This window comes from Hevea brasiliensis, chromosome 14, assembly GCF_030052815.1.
Source record: "Hevea brasiliensis isolate MT/VB/25A 57/8 chromosome 14, ASM3005281v1, whole genome shotgun sequence".
Taxonomy (NCBI): domain Eukaryota; kingdom Viridiplantae; phylum Streptophyta; class Magnoliopsida; order Malpighiales; family Euphorbiaceae; genus Hevea; species Hevea brasiliensis.
The window spans coordinates 24,028,369-24,041,741 of record NC_079506.1 but is presented as its reverse complement, the minus strand read 5'-3'; positions in this window follow the sequence as shown (position 1 = coordinate 24,041,741).

Sequence of the window (13,373 nt, the reverse complement as noted above, 5' to 3'; positions counted from 1 at the left end):
AAAATCAAACAGGAAAAAGTATTAAAACTCTTCGATTAGATCGTGGAGGTGAATACTTAAGTACTAAATTTGATGAATACTTGAAAGAGCATGGCATTGTTTCCCAGCTGAATCCTCCAGGAACGCCACAGCTGAATGGTGTATCTAAAGGAGAAATCGTACCCTATTAGATATGGTATGTAGTATGATGAGCTATACTGATATGCCAATCTCCTTTCGGTGATTTGCATTAGAATCAGTTTTGCATATTCTGAATAGGATTCCATCAAAATCAGTTTCTTCCATCAAAATCAGTTTCTTCCACACCTTATGAGATATGGCATGGAAGAAAACCAAGTCTTAAGCATGTTAAGATTTGGGGTTGTCCAGCTTATATCAAAAAGCTGAACACTGATAAATTGAAAACCAGATCAGAAAAAGGTCAATTTCTTGGATATCCAAAAGAAATTTTTGAATATTATTTTTATTTGCCTACATCACAAAAAGTTGTGGTAAGCAGAGATACCATTTTTCTTGAATAACAGTTTATTCAAGAAGGAAGCAAAGGAAGGCAAATAGAGTTAGAATTGGAGAATTCTGACCAACCAACAGATTAAATGGATATAAATCCATCTAATCAAACTACACCTATTGATGAAACATCTACAGTAATTCCTCGCAGATCAACCAGGATATCTCACCCACCAATGAGATATGGTTTTCTTCATGAAGATGAACAAGAGTTATTTACTTATGAAGAAGTAGATCATGCAAATAATCCACTTACCTATGAAGAAGCTATATCAGATATAGACTCTTCAAAATGGATTGAAGCTATGAAACCCGAAATTGATTCCATGTATAAGAACCAAGTTTGGGATCTTGTTGACCCACCTGAAGGTATTGTACCTATAGGGAATAAATGAATTTTCAAGAAGAAAATTTGTTCTGATAGAAAGTTAGAGACCTATAAAGTAAAGCTAGTAGCGAAAGGGTTTCGCCAAAGGCAAGAAATTGACTATGAAGAGATTTTCTCGCCTCTCGCCATGCTTAAATCAATTAGGATTCTATTAACAATAGCTGCATACTATGATTATGAGATTTGGCAGATGGATGTCAAAACAGCTTTTCTCAATAGATACATTGAAGAAAACATTTTCATAGAACAACCTAGGGGTTTTGAATCCCAAGATGGTTCCAAGGTATGCAAGCTAAAGCGATCCATTTATGGGTTGAAACAAGATTTGAGGAGTTAGAACATCCATTTTGAATGAAGCCATTAAGTCATTTGGTTTTATCAAAAAATGTGGATGAGCCATGTGTATATAAGAAGGTTAGTGATAGTGCTATCACTTTCCTTGTCTTATATGTGGATGATATTCTGTTGATAGGTAATGACATAGGTATGTTGACAGCTATAAAGATATGGTTGTCAAATACATTTTCCATGAAAGACTTAGGGGAGGCAACCTATATTCTTGGAATTCGCATCTATAGAAATAGAGCGAAAAGAATAATTGGTTTATCCTAAAGTCTATACTTAGAAAAGGTGTTAAAGAGGTTTAACATGCTTGATTCCAATAGAGGATTATTACCAGTGGGACATGGTATCCACCTTTCTAAAAAGATGTCTCCAAAGACACCTGAAGAAAGAGATAAAATGGCCAGGATTCCATATGCTTCGACTATTGAAAGTTAGATGTATGCAATGATGTGTACTAGGCCGGATAACGTACATGCTATTAGTTTGACTAGCAGGTTTCAATCCAATCTAGGTTTGGAACACTAGATAGCTGTCAAGAACATCCTTAAGCACTTGAGAAAAACTAAGGATTTATTCTTGATTTATGGAGATAGCGAATTGTAATTGGATGGTTATACTGATTCTGATTTCCAATCAAATATCGACGATAGAAAGTCTACCTCCGGGTTTGTGTTCATTTGTAATGGAGCTGCAGTCAGTTGGAAGAGTTCCAAACAGTCGATGCATCACGAGCCCGAGTATCTTCTTTGGATCGAATCTTTGCAAAAGAGGTTGTTTGGATATAAGAAACCCTGGTCTCACCAAAAATCCAAACACATAGAAAGGTGCTACCACATTATCAGAGAGATATTGGGCAAGGCGATGTAGCCATGCAGAAAATAGCACCAGCTAAAAATCCAGCTGATCCATTCACTAAGGCTATGTCACAAGCTCAGTTAGAACAACATCTTGAGAAGATGGGTCTAAGATATTGTAATGAATGGCTCTAGTGCTAATGAGAGATTGTTAGTAGTATGCCCAAGAGCATATCATTTAGTATGTATCTTGTACATATTTTATTAATAAAAGGCAATTTTACTTTTTCGTTTACATAATATATTTATGTGTTGTCACACCTTACCCCTCTGTAAGGCATAACATGATCTCGTAGAATACTTAATGAACTACCGAACTTCACCTACCGATAACTCATTAAGCACCCTACAAGGGATTTTAAAACAATTTCTTACTTTTGGTAAGTGGTGAGCATTTCTAATAAGTATTTAAAACATGTACTTAAGTGAAAAGCTAGTTGGAAATTTTGGCCCATTTTATTTTTCCGCAAATTTTATAAAAATTTTGACAGAGTTTCCTCTGTATTTTGAGAAAACCGTTCTTCAAATACCTGTAAAAAGCACTTCTAAAAATTTTTCTCAACCACAACTTCAATTTCACAATCAAACTCTATCAATTTCAACAATTCCACAATCATTTCATTTGAGACAAAACAATTTATATACATCCTTACAAAATTCACATCAAAAGAAATACAAACTAAATTTTATTACAAACTTCATACAAATTTTGTACAAGCTGCTCAAGACCCATTTACACGTCCATACCTTTATATGCAATACATACATCAAAATAAATATTTACAGGCAGGGTATAAATTATACCCGAAGACTTCAAGATGATAGCTCCTCACACCTCAGCAGCTCAGTCTGCTGCTCTTCTAGTCTCTGTATCTGCGACAGCAATAGAAGCTATCGCTGAGTACTAGGACTCAGTGGTACACAACATATTAAAATAATCTTTATGCAAAAATTAAATCACATTTATTCAAAAATTTGACTAAACATGAGCATTAAACACAAAACATGAATTATGAGATTTTAATGCAAACCAAGTTCATTTCAAAGTATCAAAACACATTTCATAAAACCTACAGTTAGATCATGCCATTCGAAACAAATAGAATCTCAATAGCCAGAGGCTAAAGAGAAATCACATCACAAGGCTAGCTACCTCAAATATATGGATATCCATTCACATCCTCTTCTACTGGCACACCTCAACACTTCTCCAGAGAAGGAATCAAAATTCGAAACTAACTACCTCCACTAGTCGTGCTAGTGAGGTGTTCAAATATATGGTCATGACACTGTGGTTTCAAAACTTATCTTAACAATTTGCTAAACATTGTCATTTCAATATACATAATAACTTCCAACAATTTAAATCAAAACATCATAAGAATGCCATAATTCAATATTTCACATTATTCAAAACAGTATGCAAACGATGATTATAAAAAGTATACGTTGTGCACAAACCTCAAATGAGTCACCTTTAGCCTCGACTCGGTTCCTCGGGTTCCTTCCCGATATTCTTTTCAACTGAAACACACAATTTTATAGTGTTTCAGTACCATAATTTAACATAAATCCAAAAATAAATTTAACTTCACTTATACCTAGCTCTAACGTGCTAATTTCGACGTCCTTGAAATTTTGTGTTTCGGGTTACTATTCACTGCACTATTCAAGTCAAATAGTTGACTTTCTAAGGCTTAATAGGTATGGGAACTCCAACTTCACCCACATACCACATTTTGGTCATTAAACTTGTTGGTTTTGGTCGTTTTCTCAAAGCTTAGGTCATTTTGGCAAAATTGCCAATTTTCGGTTTTGGAGTTCTAAGTTACACTATTCCATTGGTTAATCTAATGTTGGAATTTGACAAAACTTCCTTCATAGAAAATGTTCCTTATTGTCTTAAATGTATTCTCATTTTTGGATCACCTCAATCGGAGTTTTTTAGCTCAAGTTATGGCCAAAATAAAATTACTGTTCACGTGCACTGTTCATGCTGAGATTTTGGGTTCTGGCAGATTTTGATCCAAATTTGGTCAGTAATTTGATTAAGTTAAGTTCATAATTTGGTCTAAATTTCTTCATATGAAATGTTCTACTATGTCTTAGGTTTCCATCAGTTCAAGAATCGCCTAAATCGGAGTTTTGTAGAGAGAGTTATAACCCTTCAAACATTACTGCTCAATAGAAATTCTGCAGAGTTGCAGGTTTGGTAACTCAACTTTGCTCAATAATTTGAATGGGTTAATGGCATAATTTGGGGTGGTGTTCTTCATAACAGTTTTATATCTATACCTTATCTAATTGCTGGTAAAATTTCAGGTCAATTTGACCTTCCTAGCTCGAGTTATGACCAAATGAACAGTTACTATTCATTTGGTCAGTTTGGTGCAGTGGCAGCCTGCTCTCATTTCACTTTGGTCAATTGTTTCACTAAGTTTTGGTCAGTTTTTGGGCATGGTTCCTTAATGAAAGTTGTGCCATTTTATGTCTATTTTCATCCCCAATTGGTGGCATATCAATTGGACTTGTAAAATTTGAGTTTTGGTCCTTCAAAGTAGGTTTGGTCATGCTGCCAGCAGCATGACCATTGGACCTACGAATTTGGTTTTCATTCCAACAATTCCCACACATCTCTTTTGGTCATTATTGACCATTTTTCATCTCACAATAAACCAAAGTCATCATTACCAATTTCTTAAATTTTCTCCCAAAACCCTAAGGGTCAAGAACCCTAATTCCTCAATTTCCTCAATTCATGAATTCTAAGTGTACAAGTCTCACTTACTTACTCAATCAAGCATAAGTACCTCTTTAATTCTAACAATTTCTATCAAACCCTAATTAATTTCATGCAGACCAACTTTCATAAAGCTTCATACATGAGTGATTTCTTGAGTTTCTATGTAATTTGCTACTTATTCAAGCTCATTTCTATGCATTTTACTCAAATTAAGTTAGAGAGAGGGACTTACTTGTTGAGCAGAATTTGTAATTCCAAATCCTCACTTCTTTTTGATCCTTCTTATTTCAAATCTCTCTATCAAAGCCAAAGAGCAAGACCTTACTTTGGTGAGTATGAAATTTGTGAAGGAATAATAGGGTTTAAGAAGCTTAAATGACCATTAATGGAGGAAATTGAAAAGAAAAAGAAAGAGAAAAGAAAGGGGAGCCGGCTGAATTTTTTTAAAGAAGAAGAAATGACTTTTCCTTCTAATTTTTTAAGTATTTTAAGTGAAATTTTATGTATTTGACTTGGTCAAAAAAATTGGGAAATTAAAATTGATTTTTGACATCACAATGATGTCATCCACATAGTGCAATAAACCTTTTTCTTTTCTTTTTCAATTTTCTTAAATTTCTTATTAGTTCTTTAATCTAATCCTTGATTCAAAAATTTTTATTTCTCCGATTTTATTGGACAGTTAGGTCAGGAGTCAGCTCTCGGGGTCAATTGACCAAATTGCCCCTCGCCGGTTCATCCCGGTTTGCAATTAATTCCATATTTCTTTCGGCTCCCTGACCTAATTATTTGACTGGCTTAACAGTTTTTTTTCGTGATTTTCTCTTTTTCACTGTGTTCATAAGGGTCCTAAGGACCGCAGCGTCACTTTTTACGGTTCGAAACTTGAGTTTAAAACGACTTCGCAATCGTTCTCGAGGAGGTCACCCATCGCTGTGACTCTCGGCTCGTTTAACTTCTTATGTTTTGTTTTTCTTGTTTATACTTAACTAATTGAACATTACTAATTATTTGTGTTTATGGCTTCTCTAATTTTCTTAAATGTGGTTCTAATCCCCTTAATTATCCAGACCGACACCGGTCACCGGAACAGTGAAATCTACCAGGCTATGCAAACGGGGTCTTACATGTATAATAGAAAAGGTTCATTGATATTTTGTTAGAAATTCTATTCTTAAGTTATTAAGAATATGAGTGACAGTATTTCTAGCATAAAGTATCATAAATTGATTCACAATCGAGGATACTTCACATAGGACATGACTTATCTAGAAAGATTGTATTCATGTTTGTTCCCAAAGTATTTATATGAGATATAAATAAGATGGAATGGTGAGTCTCATGCCATGTAATAAACATGATAGGCACTTATACATGATAAGTAGGCCGAACCAGTGACGCATATGACAAGCACATGGAGTTTACTCTTGTCAATGCATTGTCATATATCATATCAGTGCATATAATCTTTAGACCTGAGATAACACAGTTATCTTGTATATATGTGGTTTGAGTTTGATACTGCTTTCATACTTGTACTGTATATGAGTATATTGGCATGTGTTGGCTCGTACTAGTTATATATGGAGATAGGTATTGATCAAGATGGAATCTGTTACCCTAAGTAAATAGGAATAAAATCCTATGTTCATTTAATTGTTCTTGATGTTTCAAGTTCCTGGCCAGGACAGACAGATTTAGTCAGAAAAGAGTTTCTGATAAGAAAATCTATTTAATCAAGAACTAGAATTAAAAAGAGAACATAAAATTCATAGTAAATGGGGTTTGACATAAACCACGACTCCAGCTCGAATTGGGATTTTGTAACAGAGAGATTATAGTTCATGGTAACATTTGATTAAAGGTTCATTTAAGATATTCCTTGTTACTGATTGGGTAGCCATGGCACGCTATGCTAGGTGTCAACCATGGTCTATAAGATGCCTAAAATGATTTAGAGAAATCATTTATAGTTAGAAAGAGTTCTGATGATATTAAGAGTTAATATCATATCTCATTGTCAATTAGTGATAACTCTAGTGAGTCACACACATGCACAAGATAATCACCAAGTAAAATGTGATTTAATTGATTAATTAAATAGGTTTGGTTTGCAATAAGATTGCAAATTCCCTAGTATGACTTGAAACCAAATCTAGGTTATTAGATGTATAGCATATGTTAAATTTATATTTAAAATGTTTAAATATGAATTTAATTGTGAGAAATTAATTAATAGAGATTAATTAATTAATTTATATTTGATATAAATTGATTAGAAGAGAAGAAATAATGATTTTAGGTTGAGAACTCAAAATTAAAACATAAGAGTAATTCGGTCATTTTACAGGGTGACATGGTGCCACATGGCACCATGAGATGGTGACACATGGCACCATGAGATGGTGACACATGGCACCATTTAAGCTTGCCATTTGTCTTCCTATCATGTAAGATGATCAAAGTCAAGATTAAGTGTAGCTTTGACACTTGGCTTAATGTGATTAAGTAAATTAAAATTTAGATGCAATGTGGTGATGACATGTGGCAAGGATTTTAAGTGATGACCTAATTATAAAAAGGAAAAGAAAGAAAAATAAACACTTACTCTTATTTTTCTCTAAAGGTGCCGCCACATATCTCTTCTCTCTTCTCTTCTTCTTTCCTCATCAATTCAAAGAGAAATCAATTATTTTCTTTAAATTAAAATTGCTAGAAAATATTTCTAGTGTCCTATACACACATACAACCTCTCTAAAGGCAAAAATTCAATTTATAATTGGTTGGCAAGGCTTGAGAAGCAAGATTGGGGGCTGCCCATTGGTGGTCTTAGTGTGGACAAGCTAGAGGGATAATATTTAGGGTCCTAGGTGCTTCCTAATGGTGCCAATTATATCAATAGTGCATCAAAAGGTTAGTGCACATACTCTTCTTTTAAACTACGGTTCAATTGAATAAATTTGTTAATTCAAAAATCTTAAATAGCAAATGTAGATCTTAATACATATTAAAAGTGTTTTAATATGCAATTGAGCATTAAAATTAATTAAGCACATAATGGATGTGGCATGATACATGAAACCCTAGAAGAAAATTTTTAAATTTAATGCTCTAATCTAACAATTTACATGCTTCCGCTCCTTCACTGGTAACTTGACATTCAAGGGTCTAAATCTTTTATATGAAGTGAAAAAAGAGAGATTGATAGCAATGTGGTTTGTGGCTCCTGTATCAAGGATCCACAGATCTGGTTTGAATGAACAACCTAAAATTAGAGAATTACCTGAAGATGTGGTAATGTGTGGACTAATGCTAACTTGATTGATTGAATGGGAAGATGGACTAGGGTTAGGTTGCTATTGAACTTCACCACAATGTTCTTGTGGTATAGGCCTAAAATTCTTGAATTCATCCCACAAGATTTTTAGCTGAGTAAAATAATAGTAACAAAAAGATCACTTTGCTTAAAACCACAAATTTCCTCTTGAAGATATGATATGCGGAAAATACCCCTTTGGCAAAATCACTCTTTCAAATCTTTTCAAACTTCTGCAACAATATTTTCATTTGAATGGAGAAAATAGGGATTTGAGGGATTCGTTAAGTGATATGTACTTCATTCAGTGATCGAGGAGAAGATTCAATTACCATAGTCATAAAAGAGAACTAACAAAAGAAGATCTCAAATGCAAAGAAAATGAAGGCAAAGAAATAAAAATGAGGGAAATCAAGAGAAAATATGAGAGTGACAGTTATTGCTCTGATACCATAACAGAAAATGAAATTGGGAATCGAATTCTTTGAATTCATTAATCTGAGTACAAAATGTTTATATACTAAAAAGGAATACAAGAGAAAAGTAACAAACTAACAAACTTGTTTCCAGCTACCTAACTAACACCATACATGTAAATTTGTAACTAACAATAAATAACAAACACTTCAGCTGCTCTTTCAGCTCACTGTCTTAATCTTCTCTGTTTCTGGTAATAACTTCAGCAATCCTTAAGCATGCTTACAAAGACCATTCACAATCACTGAAAAATATTTTTAAACCCAATTAATATACATTGGTGACAAAATCAATATTTTAAAAAATTATAGAGGCTTATCTTATATATATATATATATATATATATATATATATAAGTTAGTTCTAATCACACTTGAATTTAGCCCTTCATTATCATAATATTTTGCTGAGTTAGTACAAAATTAAGCTTAGCCATCATGCCAAAAGTTTTTGTATGATCTAAATCAAAGAAGTACCAATATCGATAACAAAAATCACAAGCAAGCTGTTATATATCTTAAACACTTTACCTTGAGACTCACTCCCCATTGTTGCACAACTAAAATGAAAAAAAAAAAGATAAATATTTAAATTTGCCTTTTTTAGATAAATATTAGTTACAAAAATTCCACTATTCTCTTGCAGCTATGGAAATTCCCCACATATAGAGATGCAAAGATAAAGTTGGAAGTCATCTCCCCGAGCTTATCATGACATTCCCTATCTAAAACCAACCACACCTATGAAATTCAATAATGATCTACCAAAAAAATTTTAGACTAAAATAAATCAAGAAACTAATTAATCTTTGGTCATAGCAAGCGCATTCATCATATTCTGCTTCTTGATCACGTGCTCAACCAACAAAACAACACTTATAATGGTATAAACAGAAAGAATGAATGCAAACAGGGAACAATGAGTTACGCGAAGAAAATAAAATTTTAAATTAATAAAATTTATTCATCAAATAGAATTTTATTTTATATAGAATTACTTATCAAATTAAGTTCTCAAACTAAGATAGGTTAACATGGTACAACCATATAATTATATTTTAAAAAAATCACAATTTCCACTTTATTTTTTTTTTTAGTTTTATAATATTTTTATGTTATTTTTAAAATAGTCAATTAAATTATTTTTTATTAATTTAAATAGTAAAAAATATAATTATAAATAATTTAAGGAACTAAGAGTATTCTTAGTAAACCCAATGTTTATGGAAGATAAAAGATTTTATTACTACAATACAATTGTGTGTATAGATACATTTGAGTAATTATTTTTATAATTAACAAACTTAATACAAGACTTATATTGGTAAATTTATATCATAAATATTTAAAAAAAAAAAGTAGATGAGATGATAAAATATATTTAATTTTCAATAGCTATTATTGATAACAAAATAGTTTCCATTGATGAATCCACCTTAAAAAAAAAAAAAAAAAAGTTAACGGACTATTCTTTTTATTAAAATACAACTCAACTCAACTCAACTAAGTTTTTATCCCAAAAATTTGGGGTCGGCTATATGGATTCGCTTTCTCCACTCTGAACGATTTTGGGTTAAATCCTCAGAAATGTGTAATGCTTCTAGGTCATGTTATACTACTCTCCTCCAAGTCAATTTAGGTCTACCCCTTTTTTTCTTTCTATCCTCTAACCTAATGTGCTCTACTTGTCTAACTGGAGCCTCCGTATGTCTACGCCTCACATGACCAAACCACCTCAATCTCCCTTCTCTCAACTTATCTTCAATTGACACCACTCTTACCGTTTCTCTAATACTCTCATTACGGACTTTATATAGTCTAGTATGGCCACTCATCCACCTTAACATTCTCATCTCTGCAACTCTTATCTTAGATGTATACGACTCTTTCAGTGCCCAACACTCACTACCATATAACATAGCCGGTCGTATGGCTGTACGGTAAAATTTTCCTTTCAATTTATTGGGAATCTTATGATCACATAAAACTCCCGTGGCATGTCTCTACTTCAACCATCCGGCTTTAATCCTATCACTAACATCCTCCTCACATCCCCCATCTACTTGAAGGACTGAGCCTAGATATTTAAAGTGATTACTTTGGGGCAGTATCACTCCATTTAAACTAACTCCTTCCCTATCACCAGTTTGGCCTTCACTGAACTTGCAATGCATGTATTCTGTCTTCGTTCTACTTAACTTAAAACCCTTTGACTCTAGAGTATTTCTCCAAAGTTCTAGCTTTCTATTAACTCCTTCTCGTGTCTCATTTATCAGAACAATATCATCCGTAAACATCATACACCAAGGAATACTCTCCTGTATATGTTTCGTCATTTCATCTAAAACTAATGTAAAAAGGTAAGGGCTTATGGCTGATCCTTAGTGTAATCCAATTGAGATCGGAAAATCTCTTGTGTCCCCTCCCACTGTGCGCACAATAGTAGTTGCTCCTTTATACATATCTTTCAATACCTGTATGTACCTAATAAATACCCTCTTTTGTTCTAATACATTCCATAAGACCTCCCTTGGAACACTATCATAAGCCTTCTCCAAATCAATAAAAACCATGTGTAGATCTTTCTTCACATCTCTATATTTCTCCATCAAGCTTCTAATGAGAAAGATCGCTTTCATAGTTGAACGATCGGGCATGAAACCAAATTGATTGAGAGAGATAGAAGTATCATGACGTAGTCGATGCTCCATAACTCTCTTCTACAACTTCATAGTATGGCTCATGAGTTTAATTCCCCTATAGTTTGAGCAACTCTGTATGTCTCCCTTATTTTTAAAAATAGGTACTAAAATACTCTTCCTCCATTCATAAGGCATTTTCTTTGAGTTTAGAATCTTATTAAATAATTTAGTTAACCATGTCACTCCCATATCTCCCAAATACTTCCATACTTCAATTGGTATTTCATCGGGTCCATAGGCTTTACCCATTTTCATTCTTTTAAGTGCTTCCTTTACTTCTAAAGATCTAATCCTTCTAGTATAATTCACATTCTTTTCTATTGTTCTATAATCTATATTCACGCTATTACCATTTTGACTATTATTAAAGAGATCATTAAAATAATTTCTCCATCTTTCTTTAATGTCCTCATCTTTCACCAACACTTTTCCTTCTTTATCCTTAATGCACCTAACTTGATTGAGATCTTGACATTTCCTTTCTCTCCTCCTTGCTAATCTATAAATATCTTTCTCTCCTTCTTTAGTTCCAAGTTTCTCATATAACTTTTCAAAAGCCTGTGCTCTTGCTTGACTAACTGTCTTTTTTGCCTCTATTTTTGCTATCTTGTACTGTTCATATGCTTCATTATTATCACATTTAGGTAATTTCTTATACCATTCCCTTTTTCTCTTCACTGCCTTTTGTACTTCCTCATTCCACCACCATCTCTCTTTTGAGGGTGGTCCATGTCTTTTAGACTCTCCAAGTACTTTTCTAGCTACTTCTCTAATCTTTGATGCCATTTGTATCCACATATCATTGGCCTCCATATCCAGCTTCCATACTTCGGACTCGAGAAGCTCATTTTTGAACTTCACTTGTTTTACTCCTTTGAACTCCCACCACTTTGTTCGAGCTACACTATTTCTTCTGACCTTACTTGAATTGTTCCTAAACTTGACATCCAAGACCACCAACCGATGTTGACTTGTTAAAGCCTCTCCTGGAATGACCTTGCAATCCTTGCATAGAGCTCTATTTGTCTTCCTAGTTAAGAGGAAGTCGATTTGGCTTCTATGTTGCCCACTTTTGAAAGTCACTAAATGTGCTCTCTTTTTATAAAGTAGGTATTTGCTAGTATTAGGTCGTATGCCATAGCAAAATCCAGGATGCTTTTTCCCTCCTCATTTCGACTGTTAAAACCAAAACCTCAACCTCCACGAACATTCTCATAACCTTGTCTATCACTTCCTACATGCCCATTCAAATCTCCACCAATGAAAACATTCTCTTCATTCGGTATGCTTTGCATTAAATCATCCATATCTTCCCAAAACCTTTGTTTACTCTCACTGTCTAGTCCTATTTGTGGGGCATAAGCACTAACTATATTTATTGTTTCTCCTTCTAGTACTAGCTTTACTAGTATAATTCTATCTCCTACTCTTTTCACAGCTATTACTGCGTCTTTCAATGTCCTGTCTATGATTATGCCCACTCCGTTCTTGTTTCTCTCCTTTTCAGTAAACCACAGTTTGTACCCTGAATTACCCACTTCCTTACTTTTCTCTCCTATCCATTTAGTGTAACACCCCCGTTTGCATAGCCTGGTAGATTTCACTGTTCCGGTGATCGGTGTCGGTCCGGACAATTAAGGAGATTAGAGCCACACTTAAGACAACTTGAGAAGCCATAAACACAAATAATTAGTAATGTTTAATTAGTTAACTATAAATAAGAAAAACAGAACATAAGAAGTTAAACGAGCCGAGAGTCACAGCGATGAGTGACCTCCTCGGGAACGACTGCGAAGTCGTTTTAAACTCAAATTTCGAACCGTAAAAAGTGACGCTGCGGTCCTTAAGACCCTTATGGACACAGTGGAAAAGAGAAAATCACGAAAAAGAACTGTTAAGTCAGTCAAATAATTAGGTCAGGGAGCTGGAAGAAATATGGAATTATTTGCAAACCGGGATGAACCGGCGAGGGGCAATTTGGTCAATTGACCCCGAGAGCTGACTCCTGACCTAACTGTCAAATAAAATCGGAGAAAAGA